We start from the raw sequence: 25821 nt of genomic DNA, 5'->3' as shown, positions 1-25821 counted from the left end.
GCTCTGTGAGCCAATTTTCAGCCAAATCGGGATGGCCCGGTCATGGGTGGTAAGAACTTTAGAGGGTTCTATCTCGAGAACGGTCAATATTTCCACCCTAGAGACCATGATTTTCGGAATCAGCGTGCTGAGAAGGCTCTGTGAGCCAATTTTAAGCCAAATCGGGATGGCCCGGTCATGGATGGTAAGAATTTTAGAGGGTTCTATCTCGAGAACGGTCAATATTTCCACCCTAGAGACCATGATTATCGGAATCAGCGTGCTGAGAAGGCGCTGTGAGCCAATTTTCAGCCAAATCGGGATGGCCCGGTCATGGGTGATAAGAACTTTAGAGGCGTTCTATCTCGAGAACGGTCAATATTTCCACCCTTGAGACCATGATTTACGGAATCACCGTGCTGAGAAGGCTCTGTGAGCCAATTTTCAGCCAAATCGGGATGGCCCGGTCATGGGTGGTAAGAACTTTAGAGGGTTCTATCTCGAGAACGGTCAATATTTCCACCCTAGAGACCATGATTTTCGGAATCAGCGTGCTGAGAAGGCTCTGTGAGCCAATTTTCAGCCAAATCGGGATGGCCCGGTCATGGATGGTAAGAACTTTAGAGGGTTCTATCTCGAGAATGGTCAATATTTCCACCCTAGAGACCATGATTTTCGGAATCAGCGTGCTGAGAAGGCTCTGTGAGCCAATTTTCAGCCAAATCGGGATGGCCCGGTGATGGATGGTAAGAACTTTAGAGGCTTCTATCTCGAGAACAGTCAATATTTCCACCCTAGAGACCATGATTTTCGGAATCAGCGTGCTGAGAAGGCTCTGTAAGCCAATTTTAAGCCAAATCGGGATGGCCCGGTCATGGATGGTAAGAACTTTAGAGGGTTCTATCTCGAGAACGGTCAATATTTCCACCCTAGAGACCATGATTTTCGGAATCAGCGTGCTGAGAAGGCTCTGTGAGCCAAATTTCAGCGAAATCGGGATTGCCCGTTTCTCGCTGCCGGACTCGCTGCGAGGGTTCTATCTCGAGAACGGTCAATATTTCCACCCAAGAGACCATGATTTTCGGAATCAGCGTGCTAAGAAGGCTCTGTGAGCCAATTTTCAGCCAAATCGGGATGGCCCGGTCATGGGTGGTAAGAACTTTAGAGGGTTCTATCTCGAGAACGGTCAATATTTCCACCCTAGAGACCATGATTTTCGGAATCAGCGTGCTGAGAAGGCTCTGTGAGCCAATTTTCAGCCAAATCGGGATGGCCCGGTCATGGGTGGTAAGAACTTTAGAGGGTTCTATGTCGAGAACGGTCAATATTTCCACCCTTGAGACCATGATTTTCGGAGTCAGCGTGCTGAGAAGGCTCTGTGAGCCAATTTTCAGCCAAATCGGGATGGCCCGGTCATGGGTGGTAAGAACTTTAGAGGGTTCTATCTCGAGAACGGTCAATATTTCCACCCTTGAGACCATGATTTTCGGAATCACCGTGCTGAGAAGGCTCTGTGAGCCAATTTTCAGCCAAATCGGGATGGCCCGGTCATGGGTGGTAAGAACTTTAGAGGGTTCTATCTCGAGAACGGTCAATATTTCCACCCTAGAGACCATGATTTTCGGAATCAGCGTGCTGAGAAGGCTCTGTGAGCCAAACTTCAGCTAAATCGGGATGGCCCGTTTCTCGCTGCTGGACTCGCTGCTCGCTGCTCGCTGCTAGTTTGACAGACGTGAACTTCTACTGTTATTGCTGTGAATTCTTGAAGTGGGAGTGTTTCAATAACAATTTGTGGATTATTTGAGTTTCTTTATATAAACATAAAATAGTATTATGAAACATTGTGTGGAAACTGCAAATACTGATATGATCAATTACTTAGTTTGGGAATTGATACACATTTTGTAGAGATTTGTCTGACAAATGGTGTAACAAACCTCAAGCATATCATGATCTGAAGCTGTTGCAACAAATCAAAATTGCTTTGTTGGAAAGACTGGAGCATGGTTCAAGATGATGTGTAAAAATTCAAGATTTGTGGGAAAGCTTGTGACTGTAGAACGGAAACAGTTCTATATGATGGCTCAATCAAACATGGAAATGGACGACAAAAGTAGAGTTTCATCATTCAGCATGTGAGAATAACTTCATAGATTCACAATTCTTGTAGTATTTCATTCTTCTTATGTACAGTTATAGGTGTTGTTAGGGTATTTGAAATTCATTGTGTCAGTCGAGATATAGATGGATTGCGGACAAATTTTAGAATCATTGCATGGAAGCTAGGTATAAGGTACTTGTTCGGTAGAAAGTTATTGATGAATGCCATGAGAAGGTTTTTTTATGATTTAATATATGGTCGTTGTTGTGCCTACAAAAATGCAAGCTTACTAGCAACTAGTTTCTGAATCAAATCGAAAGTATTTGCCATGAATGTAAATATGTACCTGCAAAGTATGTCAATAAATTTGTGTGTTGTTGACCAGAGAGCTTTATCATCTGGGCATTTATGTCGCTTCTTGCATTAGGTGTTAAGCATAGTAATTACGGATGAGCTTTGTGCCAATATCTTCAATGCACAATGTATGTAGCATGTCTACAACCCTCACTGATCCTAGCTATAGGCATTTGGCACCAGCAAGACCAAGGGCATGAACTTCACAGTTGCTCAACCTTTTGTCATGTACCACCAGTCACTTTAGGTGCACATAGCAGTGCACAGTGCACACAACAGTCAACAGTCAGGAGTAATTATTGAATATCACATTTATTATACATCACTTGTCAAACCAGAGGTCGATAAAATCTCTGACCATCTGACCCTAGTCAGAGAAAAATAAGCGAGCGAAAATCATATAAAGAAGAAAATATCATGGAAGAAATTCTAAGATTAGCAAAGCCAGCATTGTTACATCCATACACCTATGTCATCGACTAACAACAGCACGAGTAACAATTTAGTGATGACAGTTTTCTACAATTTCTCCACTTTCTCCCTAGTCAGACCTGGTCTGATCCGGTCAGAAGCAGCTCTGTGCCTATAAGGTCGGTTTCCCTACCAATTCATAACCAAATATCGCTCTTATTGGCAGTCGGAGAAAGTGGTGTTTTTGTCGACCGCTTTGTTTTCTTCAGCTGCCAAACGCTTGAGACAAGAGAAAAATAGTTGAGATTTATCAATAATAGTCGCTAATTCTTGCGATGTTTATTGCGAATCTGAAGGAATTTCTTCAAATACAAGGAAAAGTCTCAATAACGGGAAATAGCCACCTTAGCGGCAAAGACGCTAAGGCAGGGGTCGGCAACCTCTTTTTGGATGGGGGCCTTATATGTGATTTGGAAGCAACCGGCGGGCCGGAGCATGGTCACAATTTGTTACAATCACGCGCAGGAGCAACGGACCGGAACACAATGTTAGTTACTGATGCCAGCCGCGGGCCGGATCCGGCCCGCGGGCCGTAGGTTGCCGACCCCTGCTAAGGGCCCGACAGCGACGCGCGGTGAGGGAGGGAGGGAGTGGGTAGGGGGACTAGGAAAAAGGGGAGATGAGACGCGGGGCAGGAGGGCAGGAGGCCGGCGCTGGCTGCGGGGAGGGTAGGGGTTGGGGGGGGGGGGGACTCGCAGGAGCAAAAGACACCCGGGTTTCAGTCGGCAGAGGACTGCGTGCGCGTATTGTATTGTATTGTATTTTACATCATTGGCACTTATCTGTGGCGAACAGTCGGCGATACCTTGGCAACAAGTCGGCGCACGCAGCGATATGTAGCCGCCGACTCGGCGACTGTTTGGTGATTATATTCGTTTATCACAAGTTCGGAGAACGGCCACGAAATTTTCATTTTTCATGAAAAATTTGTGGCGGTCGTGACGAGCCGTAAAAGTCGCGCGGTGGACACCGAATGGTCTGCGAAATGCCAAGACCGGGGAAGAAAGATCCCGAATCGGTCCGCGACATAGGATGACCTGCATAGTCGTGCACATTCGTGTACCAAAATTTGGCAGTGTAACAAGAGCTTATGACTGCCGTATACCAGTGTTTTGGGTTGCGTGGATAGGTATCCAAATTCATCATTTCTCACAATCGCGAAGAAAAGCCTGGAGAAAATTGGCAGGTAGTCGGAGAAACTCCATGAATTTTGTCGACCTCTGTGTCAAACAAGAGCATGATGACACACATTTTGACAAGCAATCATGGTAGTGTTTCAATAAGTTGGACAGTCATCTCCCTGGGCGTCATTTTTCCAGGAAGGTATGTACCTCTGCACTCTGCAGGTGTTGTGGTAGGCTAGGTTGAACTGGGTCAAGTTAGGCGAAGTAAGGTGGTTAGAACCCGGTCGGACCGTAAGGCCTGGTGAGGTTGATTTTAAACTTTCATTCTAATTTGACATAACCTATTACCTATGTTTTTGCTCCAGCCTGAATTTCATTATGTAATGAGTTAATTTTGCTTTGTTTTTATCTGTCTTGTTTTGTGTTTTTGTCCCTTTTATTTTGCCCCATAGGCAAGGGTGGAGCTTTTCCAGGGAAGGTGGTGGAGCATGATTGGAGGCGCTCAACCAGACGGCATAGGAGGGCACGGTTTCTGAACGCGCACTGATGCCTGATTCAAGCCACGCTGTCTTCATGCGTGGCGGCGCGCTACTTAAAAGTCCCTAAAAGAACGGGAAGTGATGCCGATAGAACCTTCAATCATTCTGGGCTAACGCTTATGACTTGGAAAAAGTCGCGATCCCAATTCAATCGAAAACCTGTGGGCTCTTGTTCAGCAGGAGGTGTATGAAGAGCCACCCGCCATAAGCACTGCTCAACCGCAGGCACAGGTTTAGACGGCGTTGGTCCGCATCAAAGCCAGTGTGCTGGAGAATCCATTGGCTGAAATGCTCCAGAACATTCGCCACTGTGTGGGTTCCTCATTTCCTCTCTGACTGTCCTTTGAAACCACTCAGATATGCAGAAACCAACGAGGTGAGTAAACTGTGTTTTTATGAAAGGTGGCTACAAGCTCAGTTAAAAGAAAAAGTACCAGATTGTTTTGCTTTTACAGCGGGAAGAAAGGTGTCTGGATAATTTCGTTACACCCGCTGTGATGTTCAAATGGTTGCTAAATTCGAAATCAGCTCCAAAAACTAGCCTAGAAACATGTAATACTCGAAAAAGTGAACCGAGGTCATCAAAGGTCATTGAGCTGACCTGACCTTCAGGTGACCTTGACACCTACCCTAATGCATGGGACCAGCATCATATCACATGTTTCAACGCTTGAAACCACGTGAAAACTGCAACCGCGCGGCTAATGCGAGCCGACATACGCCGAATCGCGATTCGGGCCAAACATGGTCTCGAGAAATAGGTCACAGGTCAAAGGTCATTTGGGTCAGGGTCATGAAATTTTCAGGGTAGGTGTAAAATTGATAAAATCGGGGGTATTGAAAGTTTCGTCGCGATCGGACGGTTTTTACGCGAGTTACTCGCGAAAAACCGATAAAGCGCACCCAAAAAGGCAGAAATATGCACATGCGATATCCTATACTGCGAAAAAAGGTGCATCATTTTCGAACGTCGCCGATAAATTGTAATGGGGATGTTCGCGCTAAGAGTTCCGAAAAGTCTCGCCAGGTGGCAGCACGGTATGCTTTGGACACAACGCGCCGGCCGGGCGCCGGCCGGGCCGGGGATAACATGCGGGCGGCGACGGCGGCCGACGCGCCGCGAACGGAAACTGCGTTTCATGTCTTTTTCAGGTTCATCATTTTGCTAAAATGAGTAGCTACAGTTGATTTCGATATTAGGAAGACAATGACGCGTGTGAAAGGCAAACTACTACATCGTCATTGAGCGGAAGGAAAGGGAGCTGATCGAATGGTCACCAAAAGCTACGGAGTACGAAAGATACGATGTTATCACATATTTTAACTTACACAGTTGAAATTAAAAACCTTATTACATTCAACATATATTCACACGCATGAAACAATCGATTTACAGCACACATTCCATGACAAGAACGCATACCTACGGTCTTAAGTTGACCTCTAGCGCTCGTCACTGTCAGATAAGTCAATCACATCCCTTTAGTTTGTACAGATTATTGACTTAACCCTTCATCCGGCATGCGTTCATTCTGTAATGATGGGCAACGAATCACCGGCGATTTCTGCGTGGCTCTATATGACATCCTCGTCCGTTCCCCAGGTCAATTGGTTCGGTGACTTTCAAATTATAGCAGGCCCTTCCTCGGTCAGGCTTGATGGATCCACCGTCACTTTGCGCGGTACTTTTAAGGCAGACTGTACCTTCTACCAACACGACTGACTGATTACAATCTGATGCGAAAGGGACAATATCTCGTCGGTCTATCAGTCAAAGTTTAATATTCAGCGACACAAGTGTGAAGGCTGCCTGGAAAACTTGCAACGAACTAAGTAAACTAAGCTTGGCTTGTAATGGGCACAAACTTGTAATAAAGAGGTACTTAATTAACAAATCCACAATGTTCTGTTCAGGCAAGTATCCTTCACATATGAAGCATTGCTATGACGACAGCTCTTCTAGAGCTGATTGATAGCTTTTGAAGGAAGCAGCTGAGTGGCTGAGCCCTACCATTCACCACTTATCACCTTCAACAATTGCTTAAGGCATGCAGTTCTCTATCACTAGAAAATATCTGCCAATTTGCTGGCTCTCATTTGTGTATGATGCAACACGCTTTGCATCAGTGATACTACGACACGAAATGTTGAACACTAGCATAGGTTGCAATGTAGATCCAAGGTGTCCCAGAAGCCAGAGCAAAAAAAAAAATGACACCTTAATCAACTTCATGATTGTGGCAAAACTCCACTGCTTGACTACACAGAGTACCAACTGTTTGCTCCTCTAAACTTTCACCAAAGGAAGTGTTGCTGATGTCATTTGTAGCAGCAGTGACACTGGTAGGTAACTTCAAATCACAGGATCTGGTAGCATCCATGCTCTTGAATCTGGATCTTATCAATGCAGCATTGCACCTGTGGATAAATGAAAAATGGCATAAGACAGTAGGGAAAGATCTCGGCAAGTCATAATGAGATACATATGTTTAACATGCATGGATAAAAGGACATTATATACTGAAGCAATTAGCAAAACATTGCAGTTTAAACACAGTTGAAATCTGATATGATGAACTGGATACAGTGACATCATCAAGAGCCATGAAAAGTATTTGCAATTTTGAAATGCACTTTTATTGCAGTTACATATACAAATATTTTAGAAGGTGAAAATTTATTTTTAAAAACAACAAAAAACTTGCCCGTATTTTGTTGCTAAAAAAGCTGAGTGAATATTCTAAAATATTGTTCACTTCAGTGTGAATCAAAACTTAGAGTAAACAATTATTTACCTGATGAAATTAAGATATTATATCAATAATGAGTAGCTTTAGGTGGTGATGAGTTAAAAAAAAAACATTTTGCAAGAAAGGCTATCAGTTACTTCTGGATGATATACTGCAGTGCACAAGCTTTTCACCAACTCCTACCTGGTCTTTCAGTGGGATCCCTCTGTATGCACCTCAGATCTTCATCCACAGGGCTGGTTCCTTCATACGCAGGTCCTCTGCCTTCCTTGATTCCTCGGACTCCATCCTGACAACTCCGCACCAGAAGCATGATTGCACTGGGCACCTGGAACACCATGTGGGATGATCAATACTTGTAACAATTCATAAATAGTAGGTAGCTTAGTGTTCTATTACATATAGGTACCTCCTGGTTACTGGTGTCAAAATAGATCCTAGGTATTTGTCTTTTTCCATCATAACCTTTATCTGCATGCAATATCTTTGGTACCAGACAAAAGAACACTGCTAAAATGCTTGCAATGAATCTTATAAAAATGCATTGAATTTATATAATCATTCTCAGCAGCATGTATCATCTTTTAATGCCTTTCTCAAAGGGCAGGTCAACTTCCTATATTGATATGCCCATAAACTTACACAGGTGAATTACCTCATATGGGCAATACAAGATCCAGCTATGAGTTAAGTTAGACTATTTTATACTCTTAATTATGCTCGCCATAAAAAAATGTCGGGAAACGTGTTACATCGATGGAATTACCGTTTGGAGTCTGTCTATCTTCGGCTTCTCGCCTCTCTTCGGCTACGTCAATTGAAGCCTTTCCAAATCTCCTGTCCTTTGTAAACTTGCCTTTCCATGTTTGTGACACTTGCTGAATATAAATTCACAACCCATCTGAGCAAAATTCAAATCAATTGCTATCAAATTCACCGAAATTCAGTCCCTCGGAGGACCGACACCGCACCGACTCCACACAGTGTAAAACACAGTGGCGCATTCGCCGCCACAGTTTCTGTGTCCAAAGAAGGCAGTGCTGCCACCTGGTGAGGAAATAAGCCGAACATCCCCATTACCCTAAGCTCAGGCAGATGTATGGTAGAAAATCCCCCAAGTGAAATACACTACGGCGGAAATAAAATACCCTACGGCGGAGCTCGGTTGCAATTTGTAAATACGCTCTCGGACGACGAAGATTCTACGTCGTCCGACCAATCACGTTCAAGGTTAGCGGGGGCTCGGCTGCGGTTATGGAACGTGATTGGCCGGACGGCGTAGAATCTTCGCCGTCCGAGAGACATCGAACGCGGGGATAGCCTTGGTCCGGCCCAAGATTCTTATAGATAGTCCGGCCACCGTCCGACAAATTCAAGAGCTGGTTGAGGTCAGGGCTGTCTCATCCCTATCTCCGTAACGTGTCGTGTGCGACCAATGACGTCACGGCATTGCGGCGTTCTGATTGGGCGGCAGCTCTGAATCGCCCGACTGGTGGTCCCCGCTCGACAAGCGCACGTGCGCCGACTAGACATTTGTAGTGGCATTGACGGCAGAAAAAGTGAGGTAATGCTGAGCTCTGAATATACTTGAATAGAGTTTAAGCCGTTAGTATTACGTAAAAACGTCAGATAGGTTTCTTGTTCGTCTTGATTTGAGCTTTTATGTGATATAACTTTTACCTTAGTGTCGAGGTTGGCAGCTATGTGGGAGAGCCCTAAAGTTGGGTCATTTTCCATAGGATTGCATTACAGCCGTCCGACCCTTCGTACCAGTGACGTCACGGAAATCGCTGCTTCGGCCTAATGAGCATACCTTCTATATAGGGCCTTGGGTTGAGGTGTATCGTTTTTATAAATATTTTTGGGTGACTGCTCTCAGAGCAAGTGAGTTATCAACACATATTTTTGCATGATTCGTATCTTATTCACGAACCAGCAAGCCATATCGGAGAGGAAAAAGCAGTTGTTGATATCGCTTCCTCAGTTAGGGGAATGTGGGGTAAGACGGACACCTTAACTTTGGAGCCATTTTTCGGCCTGTAAGAAACAATATCATAGAAACGGGCAACTGAGTGAAAACCTTTTTTAGACATTTCACTTCCATTTGCCAGAAGATGAGACTTAGAGCTGATTCAACAAATAGACTGCAGCTATTTTTGCAAAACCTTGCAAAAACCTGTCTTACCCCACTCCATGGGGTATGACGGTCACATGGGTAGCAGGGGCGGATCCAGGAATTTTTGGGAGGGGGGTGGCATGTCAAAATAGGGGTGACATGGCAATCCGGGGGCGCTTCATACGAAGGGGCGCCAAACTCGTCAAAATCGAGGGTCGTCAAACCCGCGCTGTGCTGGGGGATGTTGTCATGCCCCCCCTCAGGTTTTATGCAAATATCTGGAAAACAGCTGTGCGCAGCGCCCCCGTTTTTAACACACCTTATCATGCATCTTTTCTGCACATGTTGTAAAAATGTGAGGCCCGGGTCATGCAACGTCAGGTCACCAGGTCGGACGCTGGTGAAAACAGGGCGCCAGAGGGCATATTAGTCACGTGACATTTGGAACTTTTCCCCCTCCGTGGGCCTTCTACATGCTAAAAGTCGCGTGTGAATTTCACGAACCTTGATCAAATCGCCCCAGGCGCCCTGTTTTCACTGTCGTCCACCAGGTCATCGTAAGTGACATAACCTCAGAAAGTTAAAATGCTCACCATTGCTATTCCGAATGAATGATCGCTTTTAAACTGTCAGCAATTGATGAAAGCAACAATATTCATGAAATGTATACCGTAAACAGGGTTGACTTTGCCATGTTTTCAACTTAAGATGCTTGTATTATTAAAACTTGTTAACATATTGGGATGACTCTATGTTCAAAACATGGATGAAGATTAGCTCTTTTGGTTTTGCTATTATTGTATTTATATCTTGCCTGAAAATATAGTTTTTTAAAGAAAATGAGTTGTGGCAAAGTTAAACCGAAAAAGGGGTGACTGCCACTACAGTGTTCTAAAATTGGATATTGGTTGGGTGTGCCGATGAAGAAAAAAAATCCAAGGATGAGAAAAAAGGAAGTAAATAACTGAAGTATTTTTGCACAATGGTGCCCAATGCCAATTTTGCACAATGCCAATTTTTATTCCAACTGATAAACTAGGATTTCATGTCAGGATCTTGACAGGGTGTGAAACAAAAGGATGTGGGTGCATCAACTATCAAGTGACGTGTAAACTGGCTGTTGGGACTACATGAAACTTTTTTTCAGAGATGAAGTAATGTCGGTCATTCATATTTCAGGGATGAAAATATTTTCCCCATTAGGTGTGATTTGCCACCAAAAAGTCTGAAAAATGGAGCACTGTGCCACTATGCCAAGCAATGGCTTTTTAACGCTAACAAATATTTCCCAAACATTTTTTTCAGTTGTATGGGGAAGGGGAACCATCCTTAATTGCTTAATTTGGGAAAAATATAAAGCCATTCGATGATGTTCGCTCTTAAATGATGTACAAAAAGGAGAGATACATTGCTTTTTATAATACATTATACTTGTTGAAAATAATTGACATTTTATAGTAAAAAGAAAATGAAAAATGGTTCAGAATAGAGAAATAAGTGAGAAATATGATTGTATCGGTACTCTATGACCTTGCCGCTTTCTTCCAGTGGCATTCAGAGGAACAGAAAGAGGACGTTCTTGTGGCAACTTTCCGGCACCCTTATTATCAGCGTTTTGATCTATAAAATGGTACATATTTCTTCAGCCAGTCATACTGGCCAACTCAAATGTATATGATCTTGGAATAAGGATGTGCTGAAAAATTTGGCCCAGCTTCATCCATTGTTTTATTTTGGCAGTTTTTGCTTTTCTATACTACCACTGTGCATTCCTGTGCTAATTTTTAATATATACACATAGCCTACACATATATACACCGCGCTGAAGTTTGCGCAACTCATAGAACAAGGATGGACAACGTGCCTTTGATGGGTCTCAGCTCGATCGGATCGATAGCGAGCGCGTGGCGCGTGCCCAAAAAGTGCAAATTCGCGTCATAGACTTTACATGTATTAATCGGCTGGCAAAAACGGGCGAAAACAGCCAAATTTGCCCGACACGGGTCCGGTCCCGGTGCAATATCTCGGTAACCGTGGGCCCGACCGGTACGGGGAAAACAGCATCGTGTAGAGAATCGAACGGGCTATCGGGCTATCGTTGTAGACTTTAACTTTCTAAAAACCAATTTGGAGATCAAAATGATGCTACCTTATTTTTTTTTTTTAATTGCATCGGACAAGTGTTTCATTTTTGCATTGATAACATGGTGGCAAAGTCACCCCATGTGGCCTGCGATTCACTTGGAAAAATCTCCACCAAAAATTTTAGCTAAATGAAGTGACAAATGCCAGTTTTGTTGGATATGCTAACCATGGATTAGGTATTCCATGGATTAGGATTAGGATTAGGAATACTTCATCCATATGCTAACTAAACAGCATTGTCATGATCAACCATCAGGGGTGGATTTTTATATCAAGTTGGGGTTCCACGTGCCACGGGCGTAGGAACGTCATGAAAAGTGGGCGGGCCACCCTGTTGAGGGGCCTCCTTTTCCAGGGGGCCTCCTATTTTCAGAGGCCTCCAATTTTTTCATCGTACTGCTTTCAAGTATGACCTCCAAATCTAGCTTCTGAGATCGGGCAGATGTACCCAGGGGCTAGGGGCGTAACCGCTGAAGCGAACAGCGCGGAAAGTCCGCACTATTTTTAAAAGTTATTCCCCTCTCCGATTTTTTTTTTACTTAGAATCTATTTGTCTTAAACGGCGCATGACCCCTGAAACCCCTTATACAAATGTCTTCCTCGTTTCCCAGGCGCCCCTAGCTCCATAGGCGCCCCTCTTTGGCATATAAGCACCCTATATTCATCATCAGAGACATCCCTATATGACCAACAGGCGCCCCTTGTTGCATAAAATGTGCCCTTGTCTTAGGCGCCACTCTTTTATTGACATTGGAGGCGCCTCTCTGCCATGCCGGCGCCCCTGTTTCGTATGAATGCACCCCTATGGCATTGATAGGTGCCCCTCATAAGAGCTATTGCATGTGGACGCCCATATACGTAGGCCTCGGAGGCGCCCCTTTATTGCATGTAGGTGCCCTTACTGCCTCAGAGCCGCTCCTCTTTGGCATGCAGTGCAGACGCCCGTCTTTCGTACGGAGGAGCCGCTATGGCATTGGCAGTCGCCCCTCAATTGCATGTCGACACCCTAGTAGGCATCATATGTACCGTCTTTCGCAATCAGACACCCCTATGAGCATCACAGGCGGCCGTACTGGGCATCGCAGGCGCCATGGGCGTCGAAAACGGAGGGACAGGGAGACGCGTCCCCCCGGTTGAGGAATCCGAGGGGCAAATCCCCCAAAATAAACACCCGAGGATGCTTAAAAATGACTATTTGCAGAAAAGTAAACTCCGACCGTCTCCGGCTTCAACCCCGCAGTTGTGCAGACTTACACTAAATTTCCAGCTTCAAGGAAACAAGCTGCACGGTTGATGCAGGACCACAAAACTTAGAGGCTGCTTGACTCGGTGACCGGACCTTAGGTGTTCTGACCTCTTACATGCTACAAGGCTTGCAAAGGCTGTGTTTTAGGGCTGTATTTTGACAAATTTTCTTGCCATTTTTCGCGACGCTTCGCGCCGCCGATTCCTACAGCAGTCAAAAAGAGAGATTGTGGCTGTAATATCTCCCCTCCTCCTACACGGGCATATGAATGCATTATGTATCAGATTCAGATTGGTGGCATGCGTCAACATTTGGTACACCTAAATGGGACTTTAAAATCATTTTTTCTTTTACTCAGGTTATTCCATGTAATTTCGCATTGAAAAAGGCTCCTCAATGGGGGTCGAAATATTTGCCATCATTTAAATAAAAAATACATTTACTCTTGAGACTCTGAAAAGTATACCATTAAATTGGTACACCCTAAAAGAAGAGCAGCGGCTTTGTCCCTAATTGTGTCAAATTGAATCGGACTTCAGATGTGTACTGTAAAAAAACCGGCTTGTATGACCTTTAACACAGATAGTGTATTGGGCTAAGGGTGCGGCGGCAATACCTACTTTTGGGTTTTAAGTCTGCCGATATGTCCCCCCCCCAGTCAAAAATCCATGGCGACGACCCTGGCAGGCGCCGTTCTCTTGCACACAGGCGGGCGCCCCTTTTCCTATGAATTCATATCAATTATCAACTCTCTTTCGCATGTAGGAGCCCTTATCACCTAAGCGCCGGCGTTGGACTGTTATATGCAGAGGGCGGCATGAGACTTATCAGAGCTAAAGCGTTAGAACTTGCCAGGCGCCTTCAGAAGCCCTGTGTGGTTCTTAGAGACACCACGATGCTCTCAGACGCAGGTGGGGCCCTCGGAGTCGACAGTGTCAGTGTGGGACCTTCAGAGTCGCCGATGGGTGCCCGACAGATGTGGACCCTAAGGGACGCCGGTATGGGACATAAGAGCTCAGTGAGAGCTTGTGTGGTGCCTTCAGTGGCCTTTGAAGCCGTTAAACATCAACATGGTGCTCTCAGGCGCCGGTGAGTCCTCAGAGTCACCGGTGTGGGGCCTTCAGAGCTCAGAGATACTGGTGTGGGGCCCTCAGAGGTGTCGGTGTGGGTCCTTCTGATGCACCTATAGAGCCTTGAGATGCATAGGTGTGTGGCCCATTGAGGCGTCGGTGTGGGGAGTGGGACCCCAGAGCCACCGATGTAGGGCCTTAACCCGGCAGTTGCTGGGGTATTTCGCCACCCACCGTTTGCTGGGGGGGGGGGGCGTTAAACGCCCCCAGCCGATAACTCGAGAACCAATAGGCGCAGCGAAACGCACGAGGCGGCAGACGAAAGAACGCGACGAGACGGTTCAGATGAGTACTTTAAAGTTGAATTTTGAGGTCACAGGTCAGGTCAAGGTCAGGTCAAACACCTGAAATCAGGCTTTCAGTAGCATGGACTTCAGGACTTCGCAATGGGCGCCTCTCGTCATAAACTCTGTCAAAACGGTGCACAATCCATCATATAAGGCCTACAAGAGTGTCAGCTCCATGCAGGGGTCAGTCAAGCATAGGTCAGGGTCAAGGTCAGGTCAACCGGGCAGGCACATATCCCCGAAAATAAAAACTGATATTCGCAGCCTGTGACACATGTTTTATGGGTAATTTGGGGCGTAGAACACGATGGTGACATTCATTTTATCATATGTGTACGTGTTTGGCTAAAAAAGTTCAATTTAAGAAATTCATGCATCATAATCGTGAAGTAGTCACGAGCAATTGCCAAGATTCAGTTCAAGATTTTGGAAAATGCCGAACGATAATCAATAATCGAAGATAGCCATTTGATTCTTCATGGTATTGGCAGTCTAATGGCGTTTACGGCATGTCTATATGTCTATTCTGTGATTTTATATGATTTTTTGAACATATGCCGTTTTTGGTCGAAAACTCAGAAATCATGACGTCACTAAAACCTCGATATCTCAAAAAACTTCCGACCGATTTTTTTGAAACTTTGTCACAATAAACTTCAATCAATTCCCTACAGATACCCAAAATTTGGCGCGCCTGCGGCGCGCCGTTTTTATGCTATGGCCCGGCGAAAAAAGTGGGGGCGTTTAACGCCGCCCCCCAGCAACTCGCGGGTTAACCCGCGCTTGGCTGGGGGTCCTGGATTTCCACGCCCTGCTGGGGGGGGGGTGTTTGAACACCCCCCCTTGTAACTCGGCTCCTGGGCCACGTAGCGATACGCGGAAGGCGGCGTTCGAAAGAGCGTAAAAAATAATGACGAAATCACTTCGGTCAATTTTTTGGTCAGGTCAAAGGTCAGGTCACCAGAGGTCATTGAAGGCAAAATTTCGCCGATTTCCAGGTAAAATGTTGAAAATTTCTAAGAAGCCAACGCATAACTCGAGAACTGATAGAGCTACAGCGCCGCGGTAAAGCGCATTCGATAGCCCTATTAAAGCCCTTTCTGAGTAATTTTCTCAGATTTGACCTAACGTCAACGGTTTGCCTGCAGGGGGCAAAAACTGCAAAAATAACCGATTTTTTCGGAAATAGTTTTTCTGCAATAACTTTTGACCCAAGCCTTGTACGAGCTTACTTTTACCGGCATTGTGTTCCTCTCGTCAAGACGCATCGAAGGAACTATAAGTTGACCTTGAAAGGTCAACTTGAAAATTTGACCTCAGGTCAAGGTCATGACCTGACCGGAAAGGGTCATGTTGCATATCAGTCGATCCGTATCGTCAAGCTGAACACATCTAAGGCGTTTTCATCGCTCTAGTATGCCTCTATCAAAAGTTATTTGCGAAAAACTGTTAGATACCATTCGTGACCTAAGATGACCTCAGGGCATAAACAAGGGTCACGGACACCATTTTCATGTTCAGTGTGTCTAAAACACTTGTAATTCGGTGTTTGGGAGTGTTTATAATGTCTTTTGTCCAAAAGAGGCGCATTTCAATTTCTCCCATTGACTTATAATGGGGAGGTCGCAAAATTAACCTGACCTTAGGTCATCGATATCAAAATTCTGAGATATACATTTTGTACATGCTATTGCTCTTAGAAATCGCTGAAAGTTTCAAAGCGATCGGTCACTCGGTGTAGCTATGACAGACATTGAAACTTTTTATGAGGTGAGGTCACTTCAAGTGAACTGGTGACCTGACCTTGAATGACCTTGGTCTGAAATTTTCACAACATGTGTAGAATTGATGTATGATAAGGTGTACCAAAAACGGCGGCGCGGAGCGCCGGCGTTTTTGAGATATTCGCGAAAAACCACAAGGTCAGGTCAACCGGGTGTTCAAACACCCCCCCCAGCAGGGCGCGGGTTAAGAGACAGTGGTATGACCCTCAAAGGCGCCGGTGTGTGGCGCTCATAAACACTGGTGTGGAGCCATCACGGGCGGGTGGGGAGCCGTTAGAGACCGGAAAGGGCCCTTAGATGCCTACAAGGAGCCTTCAGAAGCCGGCGTGGCACCCTTATGGAGATGAGCGTGTCTACTTAGGAGCCCTTGATGTGCTCTCATGAGCTCTGTGGGGCCCTAACAAGCCGAAATATGGCCCGAGTTCTTTTTTCAACGGCCAGTTGCCGCCACCTGGCTCTTCGGGCTATTATTCTCAGGCGCCTCCTCTGCCTAGTTTGAATAGAAGGGCTTCTCAGACCATCAGTCTCGGAGGCCTATTCTGGACACCATCAGTCTCAGGGGCCTCCTTTTGCAAGTATTGATAGAAGGGCCTCTCAGATCACCAACCTCAGCGGCTTGCTCTGGCTAGTATAAAAAGAAGAGCCTCTCAGATCATTAATTTCAGGGTCTTCTCTTGGCTACTTATGAATAGGAGGGGCTCTCAGACCCTCAATTTCAGGGACCTCCTCTGCCGATTAAGAATAGTAGGGCCTCTCAAACCACCAGTCTCAGGTGCCTCCTCTGGCCAGTATGAAAAGAAATGCCTCTCAGACCATCAGTCTCATGGACCTCCTCTGGCTAGTATAAATAGAAGGGCCTGTTAGACCATCAATCCCAGGGGCCTCCACTGGTTAGTATAAATAGAAGAGCCTCTCAGACCATTAAGCCGGCAGTTGCTGGGGTACCTATTTCGCCACCCACCGTTTGCTGGGGAGGGGGGGGGGGGCGTTAAACGCCCCAGCCGATAACTCGAGAACCAATGGGCGCAGCGAAACGCACGAGGCGGCAAACGAAAGAACGCGACGAGACGCTTCAGATGAGTACTTTAAAATTGAATTTTGAGGTCACAGGTCAGGTCAAGGTCAGGTCAAATACCTGAAATCGGGCTTTCAGTAGCATGGACTTCAGGACCTCGCAATGTGCGTCTCTCGTCATAAACTCTGTCAAAACGGTGCACAATCTATCATATAAGGCCTACAAGAGTGTCAGCTCCATATAGGGGTCAGTCAAGCATAGGTCAGGGTCAAGGTCAGGTCAACCGGGTAGGCACATATCCCCGAAAATCAAAACTGATATTCGCAGCCTGTGACACATGTTTTATGGGTAATTTGGGGCGTAGAACACGATGGTGACATTCATTTTATCATATGTGTACGTGTTTGGCTCAAAAAGTTCAATTTAAGAAATGCATGTATCATGGTCGTGAAGTGGTCACGAGAAATTGCCAAGATTCAGTTCAAGATTTTGGAAAATGCGAAACGATAATCAATAATCGAAGACAGCCATTTGATTGTTCATGGTATTGGCAGTCTAATGGCGTTTATGGCATGTCTGTATGTCTATTCTGTGATTTTATATGATTTTTTTTTAACATATGCCATTTTTGGTTGAAAACTCAGAAATCATGACGTCACTAAAACCTCGATATCTCAAAAAATTTCCGACCGATTTTTTTAAAACTTTGTCACAATAAACTTCAATCAATTCCCTACAGGTACCCAAAATTTGGCGCGCCTGCGGCGCGCCGTTTTTATGCTATGGCCCGCCGAAAAAAAGTGGGGGCGTTTAACGCCCCCCAGCAACTCGCGGGTTAATCTCAGGGGGCTTTTGTGGCCAGTATAAATAAAAGGGCCTCTCAGACCATCAGTCTCGGGGGCCTCCTTAGAACAGTGTGGATAGAGGGGCCTCCTCAGATTCACTATAGGACCTCTATGACCACCAGTCTCAGGGGCCTCCTGTGGCCAGTATGAATATAAGAGCCTCTCTGACCATCAGTCTCAGGGGCCTCTTTTGACTAGTGTGGATAGAGGGCCCTCCCAGGCCACCGGTTTCAGGGGCCTCCTGTGGCCAGTATGAACAGAAGGGCCTAACAGCCCATCAGTCTCAGGGGCCTCTTCTGCCTGGTGCCTCTCCGACCATCAGTCTCAGGGGCCTCCTCTGCCTAGTGTGAATATAAGGGCTTCACAGGCCATCAGTCTCAGGTGACTCTTCTGACTAGTGTGGATAGAGGGACCTCCCAGACCACAAGCCTCAGGGGCCTCCTGTGGTCAGTATGAATAGAAGGGCCTCTCAGTTAATCAGTCTCATGGGCTTCCTCTGCCTGGTGTGATTATAAGGGCCTCTCAGGTCATCAGTCTCAGGGGCCTCCTCTGACTACAGTGTAGATGGAGGGGCCTCCCAGACCATCAGTCTCAGGGGCCTCTTCTGACTATTGAGGATGGAGGGGCCTCCTCTGACTACTGAGGGTAGGGACTAGGGGGCCTCCCAGACCTCCAGTGTCAGGGGCCTCCCCAGACCAGTGTGGATATTGGGGCCTCCTCAGATCCACTAGGGCCCCTCAGGCCATAAGTCTCAGAGGCCTACGCTGACAAGTATGGATAGAGGGCCTCCTTGGACCCACTAGGGTCCCTTTGAGTCCGTGCGTGGGGATTCGTGGAACTTATTTTTACCGAGTTTGTTTATTCTGGAAGGTGACGACGTCCTCTCAACTCGAGACGGGAGGGCCTCGAGTAAAAAGTGTGTGTGTGTGTGGGGGGGGGGGGCAAAACACATGGTTGGCCCCCACCTCAAAAAGTGGGTGGGCACTTGCCTACCTGCCCCCCCCCCCCCCGGTTCCTACGCCTATGGCACGTGCAACCCCAACTTTGAATTGTGCAACCCCAACATCAATTTGTGCGACCCCAACTTCAAAATTGAAATAAACCAGCGGTGTTAAAGGGACTATCCCACCTTTAACATGGGGTTTGAGTTGAGATAGCCAAGTTTGCGGCGAGGTTCAGAAACCTATATCTATCTAGGTTGCAACCCCCGCGGCCTCTTGGTGTTGAAGAAATTCGTTCCCTTCATTTGAAAATGGGCCTTGTACAAGGCCCTATCTTCAACATGGAGTGACCGTTAGTGTGACGTCACCTCGTTTAGTCATTCTGATTTAAATGGGTTTGTTCGTTGAAAAATCGCTTGAAACTTGGTCTGAACTTTGTTGTGGTGCCTACAGAGTAAAAAGAATCAGCTTTATGACAGTAATGTGGCCTGGGGAAGGAGGTAATTTTGGGCTGTGACGTCACATATTTGAAAGTTTGTGTTTGGAATATGGGAAGCCTAAGATGTTTAATGAAAAATAAATGCCAGAACCGTGTTCCTGGTCATCCAATCTATAAAGTCGGGCACAATTTAACTGCTTTTAACAACATTTTAGAAGGTGGGATAGTCCCTTTAACACGCGCACTGCAGCGGGTCTGAGCCGAACACGAACTGCAGGGGGGGTTGAAAACAACCCCCCTGAGATATCGAAAACGGCGCAACGTAGCGACAAGCGGTAAACGGCGTTGGATAGGTTGAGATGAGATCTACAAGAAATACTTAGATCATTTTTGGGTCAGGTCAAAAACGAGGTCAGCAGAGGTCACCAAACTCAAAGTGTTGCGATTTTTTAGCGATCTCGACATCCCTCCATATTTCCCGCTTTATCTCGGGAACTAGATGAGCTAGAAAGTTGCGAAAAAAAGCATTCGATAGCTGTTGAAACGCTCTTTCGCTAAGCTGTCCTCAGATTTGACCTAAGGTCAACGGTTCAGCCTATAGAGGTCATGTAATGTCAGATCAATATTGCAAATTTTCCGGAAATGTTTTTCTGCAATAACTTTTCTTCCCAAAGAGATGGAGAAATAATTCACACACCATCGTTCCTAGCTCGTCAAGGCGCATCGAATGGTATATAATATGACCTCGAAAGGTCAAGTTCAAAAGTTGACCTCAGGTCAAGGTCATGACCTGACCGAAATAGGTCATGTTGCATATCATTCGATCCGCATTGACGAGACAAACACGATAAACGTCAAACGGAGTCTCTATCTCTATTCAATTAAAAGTTATTGAAGAAAACCCGTTGGTGACCTCAGGTGACCTGAGATCGAGGTCATGTTAGGTCAAACATTGACCAAACTAGGTCAAGTTGCATCTTGATCGACGCGTCTTGATAAAATAAGCGGGATGGTGAAAGAATGACGTTTCTATGTCCCATACTTCTCGAGTTATGTCCGCAATTGCATGCCGGGCCCCAAAAAGTGACCTGACCTTAAGTCACAGAAATAAAAATTTCGAAATATAGAAAATGTTTCTTATGGTGTCCTAATATGTTTCTGAAAGTTTTATAGCATTCAGTCAAATGGTGTGGATGTAGCACAGCGTCAAACTTTGTATGAGGTGAGGTCACTTATCGTGACCTGGTGACCTGACCTTGCACTACCTTACACTAATTTTTTTCAGAGGTGATGTAAAATTGTTTGATGAACAGCTATACAAAGTTTCAAAGTCGTAGCTTCACTGGTTTTTGAGTTACAGCGAAAAAAACAGAGGGGGGGTTGAAAACACCCCCCCCCCCCCTGCAGTGCGCGTGTTAAGTTTGTGTTTGTGTTTGGAATATGGGAAGCCTAAGATGTTTAATGAAAAATAAATGCCAGAACCGTGTTCCTGGTCATCCAATCTATAAAGTCGGGCACAATTTAACTGCTTTTAACAACATTTTAGAAGGTGGGATAGTCCCTTTAACACGCGCACTGCAGCGGGTCTGAGCCGAACACGAACTGCAGGGGGGGTTGAAAACAACCCCCCTGAGATATCGAAAACGGCGCAACGTAGCGACAAGCGGTAAACGGCGTTGGATAGGTTGAGATGAGATCTACAAGAAATACTTAGATCATTTTTGGGTCAGGTCAAAAACGAGGTCAGCAGAGGTCACCAAACTCAAAGTGTTGCGATTTTTTAGCGATCTCGACATCCCTCCATATTTCCCGCTTTATCTCGGGAACTAGATGAGCTAGAAAGTTGCGAAAAAAAGCATTCGATAGCTGTTGAAACGCTCTTTCGCTAAGCTGTCCTCAGATTTGACCTAAGGTCAACGGTTCAGCCTATAGAGGTCATGTAATGTCAGATCAATATTGCAAATTTTCCGGAAATGTTTTTCTGCAATAACTTTTCTTCCCAAAGAGATGGAGAAATAATTCACACACCATCGTTCCTAGCTCGTCAAGGCGCATCGAATGGTATATAATATGACCTCGAAAGGTCAAGTTCAAAAGTTGACCTCAGGTCAAGGTCATGACCTGATCGAAATAGGTCATGTTGCATATCATTCGATCCGCATTGACGAGACAAACACGATAAACGTCAAACGGAGTCTCTATCTCTATTCAATTAAAAGTTATTGAAGAAAACCCGTTGGTGACCTCAGGTGACCTGAGATCGAGGTCATGTTAGGTCAAACATTGACCAAACTAGGTCAAGTTGCATCTTGATCGACGCGTCTTGATAAAATAAGCGGGATGGTGAAAGAATGACGTTTCTATGTCCCATACTTCTCGAGTTATGTCCGCAATTGCATGCCGGGCCCCAAAAAGTGACCTGACCTTAAGTCACAGAAATAAAAATTTCGAAATATAGAAAATGTTTCTTATGGTGTCCTAATATGTTTCTGAAAGTTTTATAGCATTCAGTCAAATGGTGTGGATGTAGCACAGCGTCAAACTTTGTATGAGGTGAGGTCACTTATCGTGACCTGGTGACCTGACCTTGCACTACCTTACACTAATTTTTTTCAGAGGTGATGTAAAATTGTTTGATGAACAGCTATACAAAGTTTCAAAGTCGTAGCTTCACTGGTTTTTGAGTTACAGCGAAAAAAACAGAGGGGGGGTTGAAAACACCCCCCCCCCCCCTGCAGTGCGCGTGTTAAGAATCCGTCCGTTCTTTGCGCAGGTATACACAGAACAGAAATAGAATTGCCCTCAGTGCTGTATTGGGATGCAACAGCTTCGTCACCAACAGGTTGAGAGGTAGTCACCGTATCATTTAACGACCAGGCACAGTAATGATCAGGCACTAATCAAATACAGCTCATTGCTTTCTCTCTTACATCCAAGGAGGGGCTTACGGACAGCCCCTCTAAATTCGCCGTGAAACGTGCACTGTAACGACAGGCACGATTACATTATACTTGTATCAGGTAAAGGGTGCATTAATGATGCATCGTGAACGGTATCAAAGACACACGTCTGATCTGTATCATATAATGCCCCGTCAGGATTTGGGTGCCAAAGAGGGTTAGGCGTTAATTTTGTCCGAGTGAGGCTCAGGAAAAAACCGCTAAGTCCGTTTCCTACACTCGGCGGCCACAAGCTGAAGCGCTACAGCCAGGAGAGCCGTGCAGTGCCACTCCAGAGGCTAGCGCGCATTGAGACCGACCCGGTCCAGACGAATGCTGAGACACGAGTGGCTACGAGAGACACGGACAGACTGGAGGTCACCGCGGGTCACGTGACATTCGAGCGACCGCCAATTACCGCCCGCCAGAGCACCGCGCCGGCCGCGCGCCCGCAAACATACTGTCAGTGGCGGTCGCAGGGGGGGGGGGGGCCATCAGGGCCATGGCCCCCCCAAAGGCAAATCAGGGGGCCATCATACTCGAGGGCAGCGCTTTTCGAGGAGCGCTGTGGCCCGAAGGTTTGGACTTTGAATTGTGAAAAACGCCCGCCCGCCGCAAAACGCCAAACACCACAAAACGCGCAAAACGCACGCCCGAAACGCCAACGCAAAGATCGCGAAAAATAAACAAACGCCCGCTCGCCGCAAACCGCAAATAAAAAAAACGCAAAAACGCCGCAAAACAATAAAGCCGCCCGCATGGCACGCCCGCTAACCGCCAACCGGAAACGCCTAAAAATCGCCCGCCCGCCGCCAAAAGCAAACACCGCAAAAAAAACAAAAAAGCGGCCGCCAACCGCAAACAAATTTAACACCGCAAACGACGCAAAAAAAAGAAAACCGCCCGCATCAACCGCCCGCCCGCCCGTCGCAAAAGACAAACACAGCAAAAAAAAAAACACAAAACGCCCGCCCGCCGCAAAACGTAAACACCGCGAAACGTGCAAAACGCACGCCCGAAACGCCAACGCAAACGGCGAAAAAAAATCGCCCGACCGCCGCAAACCACACAAAAAAGGCCGAAACGCCGAAAAACATGGGCGTCACTTCGTATGTGGTTGGTATGGAGAGCTCCACACCAACTTGAAAGTTGGTGTGGATTTTCCACACCAACTTTAAGTGGTGACACTTCTCATCTCATGCACTTTTGAGTAAAACAAAAAACAACAAAATATGATTCAAGGCCAGAAGAAATCAGTATGGGTTCTTCATAGTCCACAAAGGCGGATAATTGGGGGAGGGGATGGGAATGCTCGAGCACCCCCTGAGCCAAAAAAATGCACCCCTCACTGGCAGAAGCAACCCAAAATCTGCAAGTCTACACAAAAATATTTCACATTCTAAGTTAAGGAAAAATATCCAAAAAGCATGTCATTTTTAATCAGCAGTAAGCAATAACTGTATGAAGCATTTAATGTAAGCATGCACCCACTAGATATCACAGTTACACAATATGCTTGATGAAAATGATTATTATTAATCAAGCCTTTATCATTGTCCAACTGCCCTGGTTTTTATTTGTAAAAGAATTATGCCTCAAGATGCTGGTTTTTTACCCGCTCTGGTGTCATCCCCAGCCTGAAAAACAGCAGTATTCGACGAGATTTGAGGAATAAGTTAGCAATTTTTTTAACAAACCTCACATTCAGCAGGGCACAATTACCTTCTCCATGTGCTTTGGCTCTACGATTTTTTTAATAAGAATTATGTATTGTTGGTTTGACTGCCACTTCACTTGACTTATGCACATGTGCATAAGTGGCCTGCGCCATAATCGTTGCAATAGCGCAGTGATACCTAATTTGTTGTTCCCGCCATATGAAAGTTTTCCTTCATCAGGAAAAGACAATTTTCATGCATTTTGTATTTTGTATTTTTTTTGCGTAAAAGCTGGCAGTGGCTTCATTTTGACTTTATTTACTTGCCTTTTTGTGATATATTACATTTAAAAAGTGAATAATTTTTATTCAGAAGATATTGTTGTCTAAACATTGCAGAAACGTGCATGCTCGTCAATCTAGCAGTGGATCGATATTCGCGAATCTGCTGCTGGTAGACACAAGACCAGAGCCCTGTTCGGGTCCGCGCAAAATATTTTGCTGAGTATGAAGTCACACATGCGATGATGTCAGCCGTCTGGCTCCGCCGATGCTCCGCCCCCTCTCCGCCGGCCCGCAAAGCCGAGGGCCACGCGACACGCGGCGAACCGTGGCGCGGATGGACTGGTGTGTTTCGTTCAATTACTGAGTAAAATGCGTTCAAATGTGGTTGATAGCAATGTGCCACTGAAAAGAAAGATAATGATACCAAAATAACACCTTACTAACCACTTACAATAAGAAATATATGAGGGTAAACTTTAATCCGCGCCACTTTCGCCTCCTGCAGCTACTATTTTCTTCTTGCGCAAAACTGAAAGATTTTGCGCGAGCCTACGTCACACGTGTGACGTCATACGCCGAAGGGCGGAGCTTGGCACCCGAGAGACCCCAACTGCGCATGCGTGGTGCAAAATTTTGCAATAGGATGCGCTGCCCGAACAGCACTCTGCATTCACGGTTTCCGAATGTGCTGCTTTTGGCATGAAATAAAAGTTAGCCTATTCTAAGCTCAGACTAATTTTAGCCCTTCTCACTCCAAATTCGGTCCAAATTTAGATCTAATATGCAAGGAAAACTTTTCACATCCACTCTCTGAGACAATGCATGGTCTTCAGGACGGTGCAAGCATGGTCTCCATCCTGCTGAAACCACTGCTGGTTTATAGTGTCGGCACAGCTGCGCTGCGGCGAGCGGAAGAACCACTGGAGGATCCTCGGCCACCTCTCTTGGTTTATCGTCACAGAATTTCCGCTATCGTCCTCAGGACCTCGAAGGACAGGAAGCTACGATATGCATGCCCTGTACCCACGCACATTCCACTTTTTTTCTGGCGTTTTGCCGGTTGCGACGAAACTATGAATGAGTTCAGAGATAGGGCAAGATGATAGGGTCTTCTTTCTTAGGGCCGAAAACTGAGAGGTATTTACGCTTTGTTCCAATGACGAACCCTCTCTTCGAGTCGAAATTCGACCACTTCAGTTTTCGGCTTACCTACTGTACTGTTCATCATCAAAAAGAGGAAAGATCCTTCCTCGCTGCATGAATGCTGGGAGACGTCACCCCCTCGGCTCTTAAGTTGGGGGCAATCGCCCTCGCTCCCCCCCCCCTGTTCCCGGGTCTATGAGCTGATTGGCAAGGCGATAAACGAGCTGATTGGCGTTTCCACCCGAGCTTGAGCATGATCGGGTCTGTTCCAGAGGTTGCTCAAACCTCCTCTAAGCTCTTATAGCCAGTGAAGGCTTTCAACACCATTAGCGTCGCCACGGGGGGGGGGGGGGGGCAAGCGGGGCAGTTTGCCTCCCCCAACCTCCGACCGAGTACCCCCTGAGATGGATGCAGATCCGATGAGATTTTGGAGTTGGCAAAAAATGGGGGTAGTTTTCGAGAATGGCTGTAAATTCCACACCAACTTTGAAAACGTTTCTACACTCATGCCGAAAAATAAAACCGCCCGCA

General features: G+C 46.0%; 1 protein-coding gene and 1 long non-coding RNA gene across 3 annotated transcripts in view; one reads left to right on the top strand and one right to left on the bottom strand.

Annotated features, from left to right (window-relative positions):
• Positions 1-6201: 6201 nt before the first annotated feature.
• On the bottom strand, positions 6202-8360 carry LOC122387762. The gene is made up of 3 exons (XR_006257668.1): positions 8085-8360; positions 7502-7646; positions 6202-6986 (listed from the first exon to the last, which is right to left on the bottom strand). It is a non-coding gene; the product is annotated as an uncharacterized LOC122387762 (long non-coding RNA).
• Positions 8361-9135: 775 nt separating this feature from the next.
• The window catches only part of LOC122387761 (SH2B adapter protein 2-like), a 167308-nt gene continuing 150622 nt past the window's right edge, over positions 9136-25821 (top strand). The window contains exon 1 of one of the 2 annotated variants that reach the window (XM_043378210.1): positions 9136-9202. The gene's annotated coding sequence lies outside the window, so the exon portion shown is untranslated. Of the gene's footprint in view, positions 9318-25821 lie in introns of both variants that reach the window. The other variant, XM_043378211.1, reaches the window with a different exon arrangement.

The sequence above is a fragment of the Amphibalanus amphitrite genome, unplaced genomic scaffold, assembly GCF_019059575.1.
Source record: "Amphibalanus amphitrite isolate SeventyFive unplaced genomic scaffold, NRLGWU_Aamphi_draft 000297F_arrow, whole genome shotgun sequence".
NCBI classification, from domain to species: domain Eukaryota; kingdom Metazoa; phylum Arthropoda; class Thecostraca; order Balanomorpha; family Balanidae; genus Amphibalanus; species Amphibalanus amphitrite.
Note: the sequence above shows the minus strand (reverse complement) of the source record. Positions and strands in the feature narration are given on the sequence as shown.